The following is a 19,242-nucleotide window of genomic DNA, read 5'->3' on the forward strand; positions in this document are numbered from 1 at the left end:
GAGTTGGAAGATGTGGCTTTGTGTCTCTGTTAAATGGACCTGAGCTCTGAACCCCAGAACTGGTCAGTTCTCAGCAGTGTTGTATGGGAGCCTTTACAGGTAAAAATGACATCGTGGAGAGCAGAGGCAAATTTGTGCCTTCTGTGGGCAGGTTCACTTCTGGTAGGGCAAAGGGAAGACTTGAGCCAAGGTTGCCATTTTCTTCCTAAATTTGTCAATCAAATAAGATAGAAAAAGCAACATTAATTGAAGTCTTCCCACAAGAAGGCAATGTGTGGAATGCGGAAGCCTGCTTCAGAAACATCCTCTCCCATGCACCTTTAACCTCACTTTCTTTCTCAGTTCCTTTCTGAAGTTAAGATGGAGAAAACTGATGTATGCTTACTGATGTGGCCAACAAGCATACATCAAGTTTTTTCAACTCAACTCCAGTATTTTCCCCAATTCATCCTGAAATTGCTGCCCTATCCATTCTCCCACCTACACAGCCAAGATTCTTAAAAAACCAATCCAATTTTGCAGAATCTCTTCACTCATTTCTAACACATTTCTCAAGCCAATGAGTTTTGACTTCTACTCTCACTAGTGCATAGCAGTTGCCTTGGCAAAGGCCCCCAATGACTTCCTGTTTGTCAAAGCCAATGGACCTCTGGTGGTTTAAACTTGACCTAACTTCTCTTTAATATTTAACCCTCTTGGCCCCTTCATTCCTCCAGAAAGGATTACTTATTTCCAGGATTCATTGTTGATTCCTCTTGCCATATTCACTATCAATGCTTTCCAGGGCTCCTCTCAAATTTGATTAGTTTTATTCTGTTTACTCTTGGGTGAATTTTTTTTTTTTCTTTGAGCTTTAACTGTCACCTCTTGCTAGTCACTCCTGAATATTCAGCTGGAGTCCAGACCTCTGTCTTGAATTCTAGACTCATATGGTACATTGCACAATCTGGCCAATGCCAACCTTTCTACTCTTGTATTTTCTACCTATCTCCCCTTTTCCCACCCTGACCTAGCTATACTTTCCTCCATTATTCTTTGATCATTCTAAGCTTATTCCCACCCCAGGGCCTTTGCACTTACTGTAACTTCTGCCTGGAATGCTCTTCCCCTAGAGGTGTACAAAGCTCATTTCATTCATGTCTCTGCTTAAGTATCACAGATTCAGAGAGTTCTTCACTCACCACTCCCACCTCTGTTTAGATTTTATCATAGAATTTATCACTATTCAAGTGTGTGTGTGAAGTGTGTGTGGTGTGTGAGTGCATGTGTATGTGCTGATCCTAAAAGAATTAAGTTCCTCAAGGGCAAGAACTTTGAATTATTCACTGGCATATCACTAGTGCCTATAATATAGATGCTAATGATGCTTGTTTAATGGACAAATGTTTGCTTGAAATTTGTTTTTATGACTCATCATCTCTCACTAACTCCTACAAAGTGGTTTGTTACTAATATACCTGTTTATGAATTTAATCTCAAATTTCTCTACTTAGTTTTCTCCTAAATAAAAATTTCAACAGTTGAGGCTGGAATTTTATTTTCTTATAAGATTAGTTCAGAAAGCTAAATAAAACTCTTTGGGTTTTCTCATCAGAAAAAAGAAAGCTCAGGTGCACTGAGACTGGCCCCACAGTGTTTGCAATCACTGTCATGCTTGGGTTTTTGCAAGCTGGCCCCATAGGACAACTTCATCTTTCCTTTTCTGCCTGATGTCTTGCAATTGGTATTCCCACTAGTACTGCCCTAAATCCTGGCAAGAAGACCACTTGCTTTGAGCCCCACGCTTTAGAGAGCTCCACTCTTATCCTTCTTTGTTCCTTTCCATCACCATTAAGTGAGAAGTCCTTGGGATAAGAGCACAAAACCATCTGGACCCCATATATCTTCCTTCTGGAACATGTTCCTGATACTTGAGACCTCAGAATTCTCTGCTCAAATGGTCACAATTAAAATTCCAAGGCCTGTGGCCCTCTTTCTGAGGTCTTTCCTCTCTAGAGTGAAGTATGCTGACTGTGTGTGCCCACTTGAGCCAAGTGATGGCCAAATCATTGCCTGTTTCAAGGACCATGGGTGAAGCTTTAACTTATGTTCTTGGTTGTACACTGGGCTACTTGTGGTAGGAACTGGAGGTGGGAAGAGACCATTTTTCAGGAGTAGATTTCTGGAAGTCTACGGATTCTGAATTCGGGTATATTTGTCAAGGTAGAAGTAGCAATGTTTTAACTAGTGATGCTAGCTTGATCTATAACTCATACATTAGATGTATAATCTACATGGGCCTCTATTTGTACTCTTGGCCAAGGCAATGCCAATATTAGGGGTGAACCTGGATCCACAACTGTCTTCATAGAACTGCTGCCTTAGACTTATGTCTATGTGGATGCACTGATTCTAGATGAGGTGTTTGCACTTTTTTTTTTTTTTTTAAAAAAGAGCTGAGTTTTTAGACAACTGAAATCTTACCTGGAAACCCAGCATATAAATATAGACATAAAATGAATATATAAATATAAAGATGTGAAATGAGTAGATAAATATAGATGTAAAAGGACTCTGGCTAACCACAGGAATGAAAGGCTCAGAGCTCTGTTGGCTCAGGGACTCCCCATTTTCATCTCCTCTCTCCCTTTCTTGAGTAGCCTTGAGGCACAGCCATGGAACTTCAGGACTTCACGGGCAGACACAGTTCAAAAACTGGGGCTTTGATCAGCTTCTCACATTGGCATTTAGTACACTTACGTTCCATGGAATGTCCTTGGAATAGTGCTATTTAAACAAGCTTGGCAGAAGCAGGGCACTCTTAGACCCCATCGGCAATCTCCATGTCCAGCAAAGTGAAATTCCTGCAGAAGAGAGACTGGTTTACCTTGTATAACCCAGAGTTTCTCAAGCATGTCTTACCACGAAACGCTCTGCTCACAGAAGTCCTTTTAATAACTTGGTGAAATGTTGTCTAAGACAATTCCCTAATATGAAACAGAGCTACATTCCCATAAAATCTACTCACTTAATTTTTCCCCTATAAAAGGTTAATGAGTAATTATAAATGATTAATATAAAATTTAGATTTAAAGGAATATAGCCCTTATAGAAATATTGTGATAAATATCTCTATACATTAAAACCATTTATTTTTACTACCTTGATTTTGTGTTATGTATTTTAATGCTGTATTTAAAAATGCCTTTCAGCCAGGAGTGGTGGCTCATTTCTGTAAACTGAGTGCTTTGGGAAGCTGAGGTGGGAGGGTCACTTGAGGCCAAGAGTTCAAGACCAGTCTGGGCAACATAGCAAGACCCCTTCTCTACAAAAAAATTTTTAAAAAATTACCCAGGTATGGTGGCATGTACGTGTAGTCCCAGCTACTTGGGATGCTGAGATGGGAGAGTCACTTGAGTCCAGAAGTTTGAGATTACAGTGAGCAATGATTGTGCTACTGCAATCCAGCCTGGGCAACAGAGCGAGAGTCTGTCTGTTAAAAAAAAAAAAGGTTTTTTTTTTTTGCTCTACAGAGAAAGGTCTAGATTTCACTCATTTATTAAAAAATTCTGTAAGCCCTATTCATAGCTCCTGGCTTATTCTTGTAACTACCTCTATAGCTGGAATTCTATGTCTTTGTTGCAAACTCTGATATAATAGCAAAAGATCTATTATGTTCTGATAATCTCAGGCTGCTAAAGTTCCTGGATATTGTTTGGATGTATGAGAACTAATTCTCCATTTAAATAACTACTGTCTGCTATCTTCAACTTGGTGTTCAGCTGGAAGATAGAGACTAAACACTATATTAAGTCCATGCAGCATTTAGATTGGCAGTGGGATGGGCGGTCCTTCCCCACTGTCTCTTTCGGATTAGAAGACTCTTAGTCACTTGCCTTCTTGTCATACCTGTATTGATTGATATTCTTCATTAATTTCATTTAATACTTAAATCAGACACAATGGGATATTTACCCTCCAGCTCTTCTCAGATGCTAATGGTAACTTCAGTATTTGATTTTTCATCTGACCCATGTTTTTTACACAGTAGGCCATGAAATAAAAGGCTTTTATTTCCTTTCGAGTTTTAAAAGGGTTATAGACAATCAAGAAAAAAGTACAGTTTATTTTGCTTGCTTTTAATAAGTTCTCAGAATATGACAAGATGCTGCGGATCATCAGTTCCTTCCTGCAGATATTTCTGGCCCTTACTACGCCCTCTAAAAATCCCACCCTGGGCTTCTTTGCCATTGCAGCATGGGTGCCAGATGCCCAGAAACCCACTGGGGCTCACACATGCATAAGCTGGAAGGCATTGGGGGTGTTAACACTTGGGGCATGACCTTTGATCAATGGGTTTTGGGAACTGGTGAATGTTTCTTCCTCTATTCACAGTTCTAAAACATATTTCATATGGCTTGTCACATAGTCCTTCAGGACTGAGGAGCCAATTACCCACAGTGCAGGCCAATTTGCCAATGCCCATTTCTATAATTTTTTCACCCAAAAACCTGAAACAGCACTATAGAGTTTAAGCTTTTATCACATGAGGAGATGCCTATTTAATTGATATTGTGTCTAATAAGACTTAAAGTGTAGTCCCAGAACATACTCCAGGCTAGCCCAATTCTCATCAAAAGTCCACAAGGAAGAAATAACATTGTGGAATATTGCCTCAAAAAGTAGCTGGGCATGGTGGCTCACACCTGTAGCCCCAGTGCTTTGGGAGGCCAAGGCAGGAGGAGCGCTTGAGATCAGGAGTTTGAGACCAGCCAGAGCAACATAGCGAGATCCCGTTTCTACCAAAAATTTTAAAAAGAGGAGCTGTCCATCCCTTGCTCAATCAATGAGACCGTCAGGGAGCTACCTAAGCAACACTGAGGGATGCTAAAAGAAACAGGCCTATTACATCCTCTGCCTGTGCAGCAGGGATGTCATGGAGGGTGTTAATTGGCCAGGCATATAATATGTCTCTGTGGAACCTCCTAAGAAACTCTTCTCAGATCTGGGTATAAGACAAGCTCTGAATCTCCTGGGAAGCAGGTAAATTTTTATTTCATGGAAACTGTGACTACTGTACTAATTTTTCCCTTTGTTTTGGCTGGCAGGAAGCACACATCCAGTTGTAATGCTCTTGTAGTCATTACACAGAGCCTACGACATGTATTTGGGTATTTTTTTTTTTTTACCCTCACTTTTCCTTCACCCTGACTGAGTGTCAGTTTTGTCCATCCTGTTTTATGATAAATAAACGGACAGATATGTATGTGGAAGAAGAGTTCTGCAGTCAAACTTCTCATTGAGGAATTTTTAAAACTGATTTTTAAGTGGCAAATAATTGTGTATGTTTATGGGGCACAGTGGGATGTTTTGATCTATGTCTGCGTTGCAGAAAGATTAAGTCAAGCTAATTAATATAGCCATCACCTCACCAATTTATCATTTTCTTTTGTGGTGGGAATGTTAAAAATCTATTGTGGCAATTTTGAAATATACCATACATTGTTATTAACTGTGGTCAACATTCAGTGCAATAGATCACTAAAACATTCCATTGAGGATTAAAAATTTTTTTTCCAAGATGGTTCTTTTCTTGACTTTGATCTATTGTTTTAAACCTTTCAAAACTAACTCTAATTTCAAATTTTCTGTAAGGCTTTCCCTGACCTCTTCTGATTGAGTACAAATTTTCTTCCTCCAAGTTCCAGTGGAGCTTTATGCAAACCTTTATTTTATAATTTATTATAGTTTCCTGCTATCATTCAATACTTGAGGTCAGAGACCAATCCTTTTCCATCTCTGTTCACCTGTTGGTTTGCACAATATTTGAAAATAGGCCTGATAGAGCTCTTTAATGTGACCTGCCTGTAGTGATCAATTTATTCTGGAACTTTTCTTTTCTTGTAAGGGATTACCTTATATATAAGATCCTATTATAGAAACCAACAGTCATCTTTTGATAGACAATGAAAACCCCATTTGACCTTCCTTAACCTTCTAAGAAACCAAGAAATTTTCTGCTCATTTGAGAACCATACAGCAATAATAATGAAGTCATGTGTTTGTAATGGGATAGATGATTTCATATTGCTCTTGTCTCTCCCGAATGATACCTTAAAAGCAGATATTAATAGGATGCAAGTATTGTGTTTCCAAGTGGCATTGCATTATTGTGCTGGATCGTTGTGTTGACAGTTGGAAACCCATGAAAAGCTACAGTCACTGCAAAGTAGCCCCTCAGCTATGCAGATGCTAAATGGACCTTGCCATAGGTGCATTCCAGCTATCAAGTGGCTTATGCCAAGTAGTAGAGATGCCATCTGTTGACAAGTAAAGCCATTGACCCTAAGTCTTTGTTCTGGAGTAGCTGTGTCCATCTTCTTCCTCTACTAACCTCTACTAACCGAGCTGTATCCATCTTCTTCCACTACTAACCGATAGCACAGAACTATAACCACCTGAGAGTTAACAGTAGGCTTAGAGGGGTGAATGATTATGATCTTTCAGACTGAGAAGTTTGAGTGGATTAAGTGGCTAGTCATTGTCAGAAAATGAAAGGCTGGGGTTAGAGAGGCAATTTCAATAAAGGAAAATCGAAAAAGACATTATGCCTAGGTGGGACCAAGTCTTAGTCTGTTACTTTTAGGGTTGAGACAGCTGAAAATAATCTAAGACATTCTCAAAATCAGAGCCACGTTTTTTTTGTTTCATGTTTGCATCACTAAGACTAGCGGAGATTATCAAGCAGATGGTAGACAATGTGAAAGATGTATAGAATAGTACGGTGGAAAGTCATGCATTTTGTGTCAAATATATCCATGTCCATAACTTGGCTCTACCACTTGTCATCTCTGTGTCCTTGGGAAAATTACTTAACCTTTCTGATCTTCAGTTACCTGGTATATAGAAATGAGAGTAACACATATTGCGTAGGTTTTTGTGAAGATTACATGAGATTTTGTGTGTAATGTGTTGACATAGAAAAGATGCTCAATGATTATTTGAATAAATTTTTGATGAGTAAATACAGATTAATGCCTCAGTTTTTCCTTCTGTGAAGTGCTTTTATTAACTTTTTTGAAGGATAGAGTAAAAATAGAAATAGCTGCACAGAATCTAGAATAGCTAAAACAATTCCAAAGAAGAATAAAGTGGGAGAAATCATTTTACCTGATTTGAATACGTTCAATGTCTACTCTAGATCAAAGCAGTGTGATATTGACAAAGAGATAGACGCATAGATCAATGGAACAGACTAGAGAATCCAGAATGAGACCCACGCAAGTATGCCCAAGTAATTTTTAAATTAACAAATTTCAATTGTATTAAAAACACAACATAAAATGTGTCATCTTAACTATGTTTAAGGGCATTGTTAAACATAGTTAAGCACAGTTTGCTAGTGTCAAGTACATTCATGTGGTTGTGCAACAGATTTCTAGAACCTTTTCTGCCCAGCTAGTTTTTGGCAAAGATGCAAAAAGCAATTCAATGTAGGAAAGACCATCTTTCTAATAAATGGAACTATAGCAATTGGACATCTATAGGCAAAAGAAAAAAAAAAAAAGAACTTTACCTAAACCTCACACTTTACACAAACATTAACTCAAAATAGAACATGGACTTAGACATAAAATGCAAAGCTATACAACTTTTAGGAAAAAAAGGCCCCAGGAGTTGGTGAGGAGTTCATAGACTTGACACTAATAACATGATCCAGAAAAAGAGAAATTGGTAAACTGGACACCGTTAGAACGGAAAACTTTGCTCTGTGGAAGACGCTGTGAGGAGGACAAAGAGTCAAGCTAGTGGATAGGAGGAAATATTTGCAAACCACATACCTCATAAAGTACTAGCATCTAGATTAACAAAGACTCTCAAAAGTCAGCAGTGAAATAACACACAATCCAATTAGAAAATGGGCAAAAGGTGTGACAGACATTTCACAGATGAGGCTGTACAGATGGTAAACAAGCACATGAAAAAGATGACTGTTAGCCATTAGGAGATGCAAATCAAAACCACAAAAATACATCAGTACGCACCTATTAGAATGGCAAAATAAGAAGTAGTGACAACACCAAATGCTGATGAAGAGACAGAGAAGCTGGATCACTCATACACTGCAGGTTGCCATGTAAACTGGCCAGCCACTCTGGGAAAGCACATGGCAGTTTCTTTAAAAACTAAACATGCTTTTACCATATGATCCAGCAATTGCACTTTTGGGCATTTATCTCAGAGAAATGAAAACTGTGTTAACACACAGACATGTACACAAATGCTTGTAGCAGCTTTACTTGTAATAGTTAAAACTGGAAACGCAATGGCTTAGGTCTGTAATCCCAGCACTTTGGGAGGCTGAGGCAGGAGGATTGCTTGAGCTCAGGAGTTTGAGACAAGCCTGGACAACACAACGATACCTTGTCTCTACAAAAAATACAAAAATTAGCCAGGCATGGTGGTGCACATCTGTGTTCCCAGCTACTCTGGAGGCCGAGGTGGGAGGATTGTTTGAGCCCAGGATGTTGAGGCTGCAGTGAGCTGTGGTCATGTCACTCTACACTGGTCGGCAAAGTGATCTCCAAAAAAAAAAAAAAGCAACCTCAAAACAAAAAACTGGAAACAACCCAAATGTCCATAAATGGGCTAATGATTAAACAAATGGTGGTAGGTCCATACCATAGAATAACACTTAGCAATAAAAGTAATAAACTATTGAAACACTTAACAACTTGAATATATTTCAGGGGAATTATGTGAGTGAAAAAAGTTAGTCTCAAATGTTAAATACAGTATGATTCCATTCATATACCAGTCTTAAAATGACAAAATTACAGAGATAGGAGCAGATTAGTGGTTTCTAGGGGTTAGGGAGAGGAGAGGGAAGGCGGTGGTTGTGACTACAAAGTGGTGGCAGGAGAGATTCATGTGAATCTTGACTGTGATAGTGGTTCCTGAACCTGCACATGTAATAAAATTTCATGGAACTAAATAATACACATGTACACACAGAGACATATACCCACTTGAATGAGTGCATATAAAATTGGTGAGATCTCAATAAAGTAGGTGGATAATAGCAATGTCGATTTCCTGGTTTTGACGTTGTATTATATTTACATAAGATGTAACCAGTGGAGGAAACTGGGGAAAGGGGAGATGAAATCCTTCTGTATATTTTTTTAACAATTGCATCACAATTTGCAATTATCTCAAAATAAAAGGTGAAAAAAATACTGGCCTAGGATGCAAAGTCCTCTGCTACAAATAAAATTTAGTGCAATCCCATTTTAGCTGGGGCCTAATAATCAATAATCAATTGTGTTTCAGAGTTGCGGTGTTTGAGAAGATGAAGGAATTCACAGTCTAGCTGGGAGGAAATCTGCAGCTTCTAGAGTCACATTGTCCACTAGACATTTCTGTGACAATGAAAATGTTCTCCATCTGTGCTGTCCAGTACTATAGCCACCATCAACATATGTGGGTCATGAACACTTGACATGTGGTTAATGCAACTTAGAAACTGAATTTTCAATTTTATTTAATTTAAAATAATGACTATTTAAATTTACATAGCACATGTGGCTGGTGCTACCATATTGAATGGTGTCATTTTAAAGAAACAGTGGGTTCAGAAAGTGGGAAGGAGCTTTTTGAACATAGGTAGCTCAAAGGAGTTGACTCAAACCATGTTTTCTCATTGAAGGGGAAGTTTAGAATAGGAGAAAACTTTTAGTTAGGATTTTGGAAGTTACTAAGTCAAGTGACTTAAAAAGAAGAAACAGACTTGGAGACTGAGTGTGGTGGCTCATGTCTATAATCCCAGTGCTTTGGGAGGCTGAGGCAGGAGGATCGCTTGGACCCAGGAGTTCGAGTCTGCAGTGAGCTATAATTGGGCCAGTGTACTCCAACCTGGATGCCAGAGTGAGGCCCTGTCTCTAAAAACAAACACCCCCACCCCTAAATACACTTGCAAGGGAGAGGTGAACCTAAGAGATATGACTTTCCCTGTGGCCTAGGGTAATAACAGCTTTGCACTGGGATTGGTGAGCATAATAGTAGACTCTGAAGGAGAACTACACCAGACTACATCAACATATTGTATAATATGGTTGGTGCAAAAGTGGTTGTGGTTTTTGCCATTAAAAGCAATGACAAAAACCACAACCACTTTCGTACCAACCTAATAAATCATACTGGTCCAAGCTGAATGGCATGTAACTCTGAATCCCCCAATTAGTATAGCATATGTGTCCTGTGGTCCTTTACTCTTACCAGTGTCAGAAGTATGGAGCATAGAAAGGCTCGGGCTTGTGGCCCCAGTTGCTAATGGCTCTGACTATACCCATGAGAGGTGGGGCCTCTCTCTGGGCCTCAGTAGAGGACTGGACTTTTGATTCTTTCCAATTCTCAGGTTTTGTTTGCTTGTTTATCTATTTTAACATGCATACTTCAATTCAGCACATCTGAGGATATTCTATTGGCAGAGGGCTTCCGTGGGCAAAGTGCCACAGGATGACTGTGACCTTTAGATGCAGAGACTCTTCTTCCATCTCAAAAACCTTGAAAGTGGAATGCTATGCTTTCAAGAAATCAGATGAGAAATCTTCTGTTTGGTATATGATCCATATTGTGATACTGTGAATGCAATATTTGATTAATTAAAAAAATTATAAGAAAACCCAGACTTAATCCAGGAATGATTTACTCTAAAAGACAATTTTTTCCTAGAGTCCTTTGGAGGGTCTTAGCTTAACAGAGAAGTGTGATGCTTATTAGACAGTTTGTATATGGGGGCATATTTAGTGTTTTTGTTTTTTTTTTTTTGGTTAAGAAGCTCTGCTCTGTCCCTCTGAATGCCTGCAGCACAGCTCTAAACAAGATATTCCCTCAGGGTCTCTCACAGTGACAGAACTAGGAGACATCTTGTATTTTCTTCTGGCTTCTGGAGTGACATTTCTAGGACTGGTTTTCAAAGGAGAATGCTTGCAAAAGAGAATGCATGCATAGACCTCTTTTTCGCAGGCAGCTCAGAGCACTTGTCACTTTTCTGTGAGTGGCATAAGCGGCGCTGAGGCGCCTCTCTCCCTATTATGTACTAAAGGCCCCGATCCCCTATATAGACGTGTTGAACGTCCCTCTGCTTTCTCTATGAATTAGATCTCCTCTCTTGAGTTCAAAGTCTCACATGTACAAATAGAATGGTGTGCAGATGGAGAAGACAGAACTCTTTGAAGGAATTAAGTCCTGGAGGTCCCCAAGGAAAGGTTGGTGAGATAGCTTTTGGCTGTTATTCAGGAGTTAGCAGACTTCAGTTGGAAAGTTTCATGGCTAAAAATCCTGACTCGATGGGTGGCTGCAAGCATGGTACCTGCAAACACAGACCAGGGAACGAATGGATTTCACATGTACTGCTCGATTTGTGTTTACCTTTTCTACAGGTGAGCTGGGACCACCTCAAGAGCAGAGTACCGGGATGGCTGAGGGATCTGGCATAGCTGGCTTCACATTCGTGTAATATCATGTATGTTACACGATGTCATTTAGAATTTAAAATTTTATTTTAGCTTCTGGAGAAACAACTGTTAGGTCAAATTCTTATCTACAAACGTGTATGCATTTAAGTAAAGGAAATTAACTACAAAGATTAATGTGGGACTTGACCTCATCTCTAGCCGTATTTTTTAATGAGGCGCATGTCCCAGTCAGCTGAGACAGCTGCTGCTGCGGCTTTGTCATTTCTGCTCTTGGGCTTTGAAGGTCTCTCTTGGTTTGAAGAGAGAGAGAGAGAGAGAGTGTGTGTGTGTGTGTGTGTGTGTGTGCGCGCGCGCGCGCGTAGTGTTTTGGGGAAAGGTAGAGGAGAATAAGAGGAAATCACTTTGGGTTCTTCTCTCTGGGTTTGCTGGTTTGTGTCTCCTGATTTATTAATTTCTTCAGACCAATTTCCTTCTTGGCCAGTATATTATCTCTTCTCAGCAATGAATCTTTCTATGATATGGGGAATATAGCAGTGGGATGAAGGAATCCAGTTATTTTAATGGTGCAGACAGCTTTTTAAAGATTTGACTTGCTTTCATTAAGTCATTTTAGAGGTGATGAAGAAAGTGTAGATTATTGCTTAAGATACTCTCAACTTGTGTCCTAAAAATGAATTTTATGTGGAAATCGACAGCAGTGATGTGCCATTAAGAATTGTAGATTGTAAGGCCGGGCGCAGTGGCTCAAGCCTGTAATCCCAGCACTTTGGGAGGCCAAGACGGGTGGATCACGAGGTCGGGAGATCGAGACCATCCTGGCTAACATGGTGAAACCCCGTCTCTACTAAAAAATACAAAAAAACTAGCCGGGCGAGGTGGCCGGCACCTGTAGTCCCAGCTACTCCGGAGGCTGAGGCAGGAGAATGGCGTAAACCCGGGAGGAGGAGCTTGCAGTGAGCTGGGATCTGGCCACTGCACTCCAGCCTGGGCAACAGAGCCAGACTCCGTTTAAAAAAAAAAAAAAAAAAAAAAAAAAAGAATTGTAGATTGTAACATTGAAAAAAAAAAACCCCAGTAAAAATATGCATATTTCTACTGGTTATTCTTTTATGTTACCATCATGCATTCTTTATTGTGTCACTAGAATAAAGCTGAGTGATTGTAGGGATCATGTATCAAGCTGTTAATGTTCATTGCCCTTTACCTTCATTAATTACCTTTTTCAGAAATGAATTTTCTCATGTCCGTTTTTAATCTTACAGAGAATTATAGATGAGGTTTTAGGAAAATTTGCTCAGTTGTTTGGGAGATATCCAAATGCAAAAACAGAAAAAGTATTTGTCAGCTATTCAAAAAATTATTCAGATCTTCTGTTGTACTCAGAAACCTTGAAAATAGATCAATTTACATATGACATTTATTATAGTTATTTATAGCTTGATTTACAAAATATGCTCAGCATGCAAACTTGCTGGGTGCATACTGAAAGAAAGAATACTTAAAGGCATTTTAAGCTAAAGATAAAGTTTAAGCTGAACTCATGCACATGTTGGTGGAATGTGCATGTTCTAGAATGGGATATGTTTTGTCTATAAAAAAGACAAATGAATATGCCTTTATTAAAGTAAATGATTACAGGTTGAAGGCTTCAAATGAAGGCTTTTATCTTTAATTCTATTATTCATCTGTTTAAATTCTAGTTTAGATTGAGTAGTACCAGACACTGTAGGAAATGTAAGATATAAGACATGATTTCTTTTAGGTTCTTGCAGTTTAGTTAGGGAGATGTAAATAGCATGTGTGAAACTTTCATTGCTGTATATGAGGCAGCGTGTAATCAGGAGGTGCATTGTGAGGTATGGGTTCTAATTATCAATGAACGTTAGAAAAGGAAGAGAAGAATGTGGATTGGAATAATCAGATGGAAGAGCTGGTATACCAGTTGTGTCAACCTGAGTGATTTAAAATTCAAGCTTTCTAGATTCATTTGGGCCCTCCAATGAATGAATGAATGAATGACCAATCCTTTCTTCTCTTTGGTTGGATCTCCTTCTAGAACTCTTTTTCATTTTATCCTTTCTGTTTCTTTTTTTTTTTTTTGTGAGTTTTTTATTGAGGTAAAATGCACATAATATAAATTGGCCATATTGAAGTGTACAATGAAGTGGCATTTAGCATATTCCCAATGTACAATCAGTATCTCTATCTAGTTCCATATATATATATATTTTTTTTTTAAATTATTATTATACTTTAAGTTCTAGGGTACGTGTGCATAACGTGCAGGTTTGTTACATATGTATACTTGTGCCATGTTGGTGTGCTGCACCCATCAACTCGTCATTTACATCAGGTATAACTCCCAGTGCAATCCCTCCCTCCTCCCCCCTCCCCATGATAGGCCCCGGTGTGTGATGTTCCCCTTCCCGAGTCCAAGTGATCTCATTGTTCAGTTCCCACCTATGAGTGAGAACATGCGGTGTTTGGTTTTCTGTTCTTGCGAGAGTTTGCTGAGAATGATGGTTTCCAGTTGCATCCATGTCCCTACAAAGGACACAAACTCATCCTTTTTTATGGCTGCATAGTATTCCATGGTGTATATGTGCCACATTTTCTTAATCCAGTCTGTCACTGATGGACATTTGGGTTGATTCCAAGTCTTTGCTATTGTGAATAGTGCCACAATAAACATACGTGTGCATGTGTCTTTATAGCAGCATGATTTATAATCCTTTGTATATACCCAGTAATGGGATGGCTGGGTCATATGGTACTTCTAGTTCTAGATCCTTGAGGAATCACCATACTGTTTTCCATAATGGTTGAACTAGTTTACAATCCCACCAACAGTGTAAAAGTGTTCCTATTTCTCCACATCCTCTCCAGCACCTGTTGTTTCCTGACTTTTTAATGATTGCCATTCTAACTGGTGTGAGATGGTATCTCATTGTGGTTTTGATTTGCATTTCTCTGATGGCCAGTGATGATGAGCATTTTTTCATGTGTCTGTTGGCTGTATGAATGTCTTCTTTTGAGAAATGTCTGTTCATATGCTTTGCCCACTTTTTGATGGGGTTGTTTGCTTTTTTCTTGTAAATTTGCTTGAGTTTTTTGTAGGTTCTGGATATTAGCCCTTTGTCAGATCAGTAGATTGCAAAAATTTTCTCTCTTTCTGTAGGTTGCCTGTTCACTCTGAAGGTAGTTTCTTTTGCTGTGCAGAGCTCTTTAGTTTAATTAGATCCCATTTGTCAATTTTGGCTTTTGTTGCTGTTGCTTTTGGTGTTTTAGACATGAAGTCCTTGCCAATGCCTATGTCCTGAATGGTATTACCTAGGTTTTCTTCTAGGGTTTTTATGGTATGAGGTCTAACATTTAAGTCTCTAATCCATCTTGAATTAATTTTCGTATAAGGAGTAAGGAAAGGATCCAGTTTCAGCTTTCTACTTATGGCTAGCCAATTTTCCCAGCACCATTTATTAAATAGGGAATCCTTTCCCCATTTCTTGTTTTTCTCAGGTTTGTCAAAGATCAGGTGGCTGTTTCCTGATAGTTTCATCTTTTTATCTCTTTGAGATTCAATTGGGCAATTTCCTCAGATCTAGCTTTTTGAACACCAAATCTCTCTTTTCCTGTGTCGACGTTGCTGTTTGAGGCATTTGCCGAATTTTATAATTTTGATGGCTATATCTATTTTTTATTCTTAGAAATTTTACTTATTTTCTTTTTTTCTTTTTTTTGAGATGGAGTCTCACTGTGTAGTCCAGGTTGGAGTGTAGTGGTGCAATCTCAGCTCACTGCAACCTCCGCCTCCCTGGTTCAAGCAATTCTCCTGCCTCAGCCTCCCATGTAGCTGGGATTATAGGCACCCGCCACCAGGGCTGGCTAACTTTTTGCATTTTTAGTAAAGATGGGGTTTCACCGTCTTGGCCAGGCTGGTCTTAAACTCCTGACCTCGTGATCCACCCACCTTGGCCTCCCAAAGTGCTGCGATTACAGGCGTGAGCCATAGTATCGGCCCACTTATTTTCAATGTATCTTTCTTCTCAGCTTTCTCTTTCCTGATTTTAATATTTAAACAGTGTATTACTCTGAAGTTTTTTTCCCATATCTTCTTTTAGGTCCTTAATCATTTTAAACATATTATTTTATGATTTAATTTAAATTGTTTAATTATCTGAATTTAATGAAGATTTAGCTCTGCAGTTTATTGTGCCTTGGGTGGATAGATTCCTGGTATACTTATAAACTATTACTCGTGATTTACAGTTATTGAGCTCCAAGTTCATCTTCCTTGGCACTTTATTCGTGGGACTTCTATGTGGCTTGTATTGGGGCATAGCCAATACAGAGTTGTTTTGCAATCACATTCCGAGGTATTAACAACCCAGGACAAAATTTTATGTTGGTTTCTTTTTATTCTTTGTTTTTGAGGTGGAGTTTCACTCTGTCGCCCAGGCTGCAGTGCAGTGACGCGATCTCGGCTCACTGCAACCTCCACCTCCCGGATTCAAGCAACTCTCTCACCTCAGCCTCCCAGGCAGCTAGGGATTACAGGCATCCATGACCATGCCTGGCTAATTTTTGTATTTCTTCAGCAGAGACAGGGTTTCACCATGTCGGCCAGGCTGGGCTCGAACTCCTGACCTCAGGTGATCTACTTGCCTCAGCCTCCCAAAGTCCTGGGATTACGGGCATGAGCTACCACGCCTGGCCTATGGTGGTTTCTTAGATTGAGAGTTAGTACATTACACGGCAGCCCAGACTCAGATACATGAGTTCCTTGGGGAGATTGTTTTTTCTACCCCAGGCTAGGCCTGAGACAGACAACTTTTTAAATTTTATTTTATTTTTTTAATGTCTGCCAGGGCTGATGGTTGTTTTTTTCCCCCTTTTTTCAGCTTTTTATAAGGATGGATTTTAAAGGGTCCTAGCTTTACACAGAGGCCTGAATTCTAATCTGCATGTGGACAAGAAACAAAAATCCCCAGGGTACCAATAACAAGGCCCATCCCCCTTCCCTGCTTGGGAAGTGACATTAGCTTGAAGGCTTACCTTTTTGGTTTTTGGCTCTTTTTTTTGTATCTGGAATTTGAGAATTTTGTTTTCTTGCACATTCACCTATACTTTCAAAGAATGGTTTTATATTTTATCCAGGATCTTTAGATTATACTGTAGAAGAACTGATTGCTTACTATTCTCCCCAGGAGAAGTTTTTAAAACTTTCTTTCCCTATTGCACTTCAGGTCTGAAACGATCCCTTTACTTTCCAAAATTATCAATGAATCACTCTTTTTGGGGCATCTTTCTGTCTGCCTAATCCAAGTACAGATCTCTTTTATTTGGAAAAAGTTTTCACTTGACTCTCTGCCTTTTCTTCTTTCTGACCTTATTCTTTTCTGCCTTTCACAATCAAAGCCACTGGTAGTGTTCTAATAAGACATTGCTAGCTGTATTGTCTGATGATCAGCTCATTTCTGAATGTCTTATGACTTTCCTCTCTAGCACTCACCCAAAACCATTCTCTCCACTGTCACCAATGACAACATATATGCTATATCCAAAAGGTTTTTCTCCTCCTCTAGATCTCATATATTACTTTGCTTCTCCGAGGCTTCTGTGTTGATTGTCTCCTATTTTAAATCTTATTTCTCTGAGGCTTATGATGTAAGACTCTCCGAATTCTCCTCTGGTTCTCCTTCTACATATGTAGGTCTACTCTCCTCTGACTTCTTCCTTAAATTCTTTTCTTTTCCTCATCCGTTAAATAGGAGTGTCATTTCTCTTTTTGATCTTATGTTCTTCTTTCTCTATGTTGCCTTTAATTCTATATCACTTTTTTAAAAACAGATGATTCACAAATCTCTATCTTGCATCTCTTGAGCTAAAATCCCTGTTTTTCAGTTGTCTGTCATATACTTTATCCTGGATGTCCTGTTGGTGTGTCAAAATTGTTGGATTTCATACCAAACTTATGCTTTTCTTTTCCAAAATAGCTCATTCTTCTGATTTACTTAATTCTGTCTGTGTTATGACTGCTCTTCTCATGGGCTTAAAAGTGATCCGAGAACTCTCATTTTTGTTAAATTTTTCTTTCCAATTTATCTCTGATTTGTCCCTTATTTTCCAATTTTGTTGTTTCTCTCTCTGTTTGAACCATAGGCACATTATTTGTCTGGTTTATCTACCCATAGAGTCACTTTTTTATAACCCATCCTGCCCATCATCTTTAGATTAGCCTATGTAATTCATCAATGGCCCCGTCATTACCTGGCTCAAAAACTTTAAATGATTACCAAATAATAACAGTATTAATGCCAAATCCTTAACCTGATGGTTGCAAAATCCTGGAGAATTCAGTGCTGTTGTTCTAGGTCTGACTTCTTTGTTCTATGACTAATTTGTTTTGTGAACAGTGTGAAATCACTAGTCACCAGGAAATAGTTCTTTTTGCTCTAAAATGAAGTGCTAGCAAAGGAAAAAATGGCCAAAAGAGATTTTTCCAAAAAAGCAGAACCAAATGGCCAATAAAAGATGACTAGATGCTTAACCACCATGAAATATCACCATATACCACCAGAACAGATCATATAAAAAAGATAGGCAATACACATTTTGGCCAGGATGTACAGCAACAGGAATTTTTATATACTGAACAGACAACTCCAGACCAAGGTGTATTGCCACCAGAAATGTGTACATATATTCACCAAAGGGCACATACAAGAACGTTCACCACAGCACTACTCAAATTAGCCAAAAACTTGAAACTACCTCAATTATCATAGAAGGGGTAAATAAATGGTGGTGTATTCACAAGTGGATAGCAGTGTTTAGCAGTGAGAATGGACCAACTACATGATATGGATGAATCTCACCAACATGATGAAACAGGCCAGGCACATGGAAGTACATGCCGTATGACATCATCTCTATAACGTACAAAAATGGGCACAATGAATCCATGCCATGGTTACCCTTGGTGAGGAGCAGGGGTGGCAACTGAGAGGGAACACAGGAGGGTTCCATGGTGCTAGAAAGCTCTTTTCCCTGGCCTTTGGACTGGACACAACGGTGCTTGCAGTTTGTGAATATTTACTGGGATCTGCATCTGTGACACATACACTTTTTGTATGGATATTTTACTTTAATGAGCCATTTAAAAGTGGGGACTTGGGGACAGAGCAAGACTCTTTCTCAAAAAAAACAAAAACAAACAAACAAAAAAACAACAAAACTGGGGACTCAGAGTGCTATAGACAAATGGTAAAGTGTAGTAAATTATTCACCTAGTCCCCTTCCCGAATGAGATAATTTTACATCTGTGAAAATGCTCCCATTGGCCTGGCACGGTGACTCATGCCTGCAATCCCAGCACTCTAGGAGGCCAAGGTGGGTGGATTTCTTGAAGCCAGGAGTTTGAGACCAACCTGGCCAACATAGCTAAACCCCATCTCTTTGAAAATACAAAAATTAGCCAGGTGTGGCGTTGCATGCCTGTAGTCCCAGCTACCCAGGAGGCTGAGGCAGGAGAATTCCTTGAACCCAAGAGGCAGAAGTTGCAGAGATTGCACCATTGCACTCCAGCCTGGGCGACAGAGTGAGTCTTCATTAAAAAAAAAAAAAAAGAAGAAGAAGAAAGAAAAAGAAAATGTTCTGACAACCATCTCTCAACATTAAAGTCAACAAATGCTGAAACTATACAGTAACTGTGAGTAAAAAGAGAAAAGTCAACAAACACCAGAGCCATGGTCTCACATGCTCCTGTATCACATGGTGGGGTTTG

At 39.2% G+C, this 19,242-nt stretch overlaps 1 protein-coding gene across 9 annotated transcripts in view; it reads right to left on the reverse strand.

The window, feature by feature from the left end:
• The window catches only part of DCTN6 (dynactin subunit 6), a 1,120,059-nt gene that overhangs the window by 226,461 nt on the left and 874,356 nt on the right, over positions 1-19,242 (reverse strand). Inside the window, exon 1 of one of the 9 annotated variants that reach the window (XM_050802573.1) lies at positions 612-615. The exons of the other annotated variants lie outside the window; for them this stretch is intronic. The gene's annotated coding sequence lies outside the window, so the exon portion shown is untranslated. Of the gene's footprint in view, positions 1-611; positions 616-19,242 lie in introns of those variants that run through there. 9 annotated transcript variants of the gene reach the window in all.

The sequence above is a fragment of the Macaca thibetana genome, chromosome 8 (genome assembly GCF_024542745.1).
Source record: "Macaca thibetana thibetana isolate TM-01 chromosome 8, ASM2454274v1, whole genome shotgun sequence".
Classification (NCBI taxonomy): domain Eukaryota; kingdom Metazoa; phylum Chordata; class Mammalia; order Primates; family Cercopithecidae; genus Macaca; species Macaca thibetana.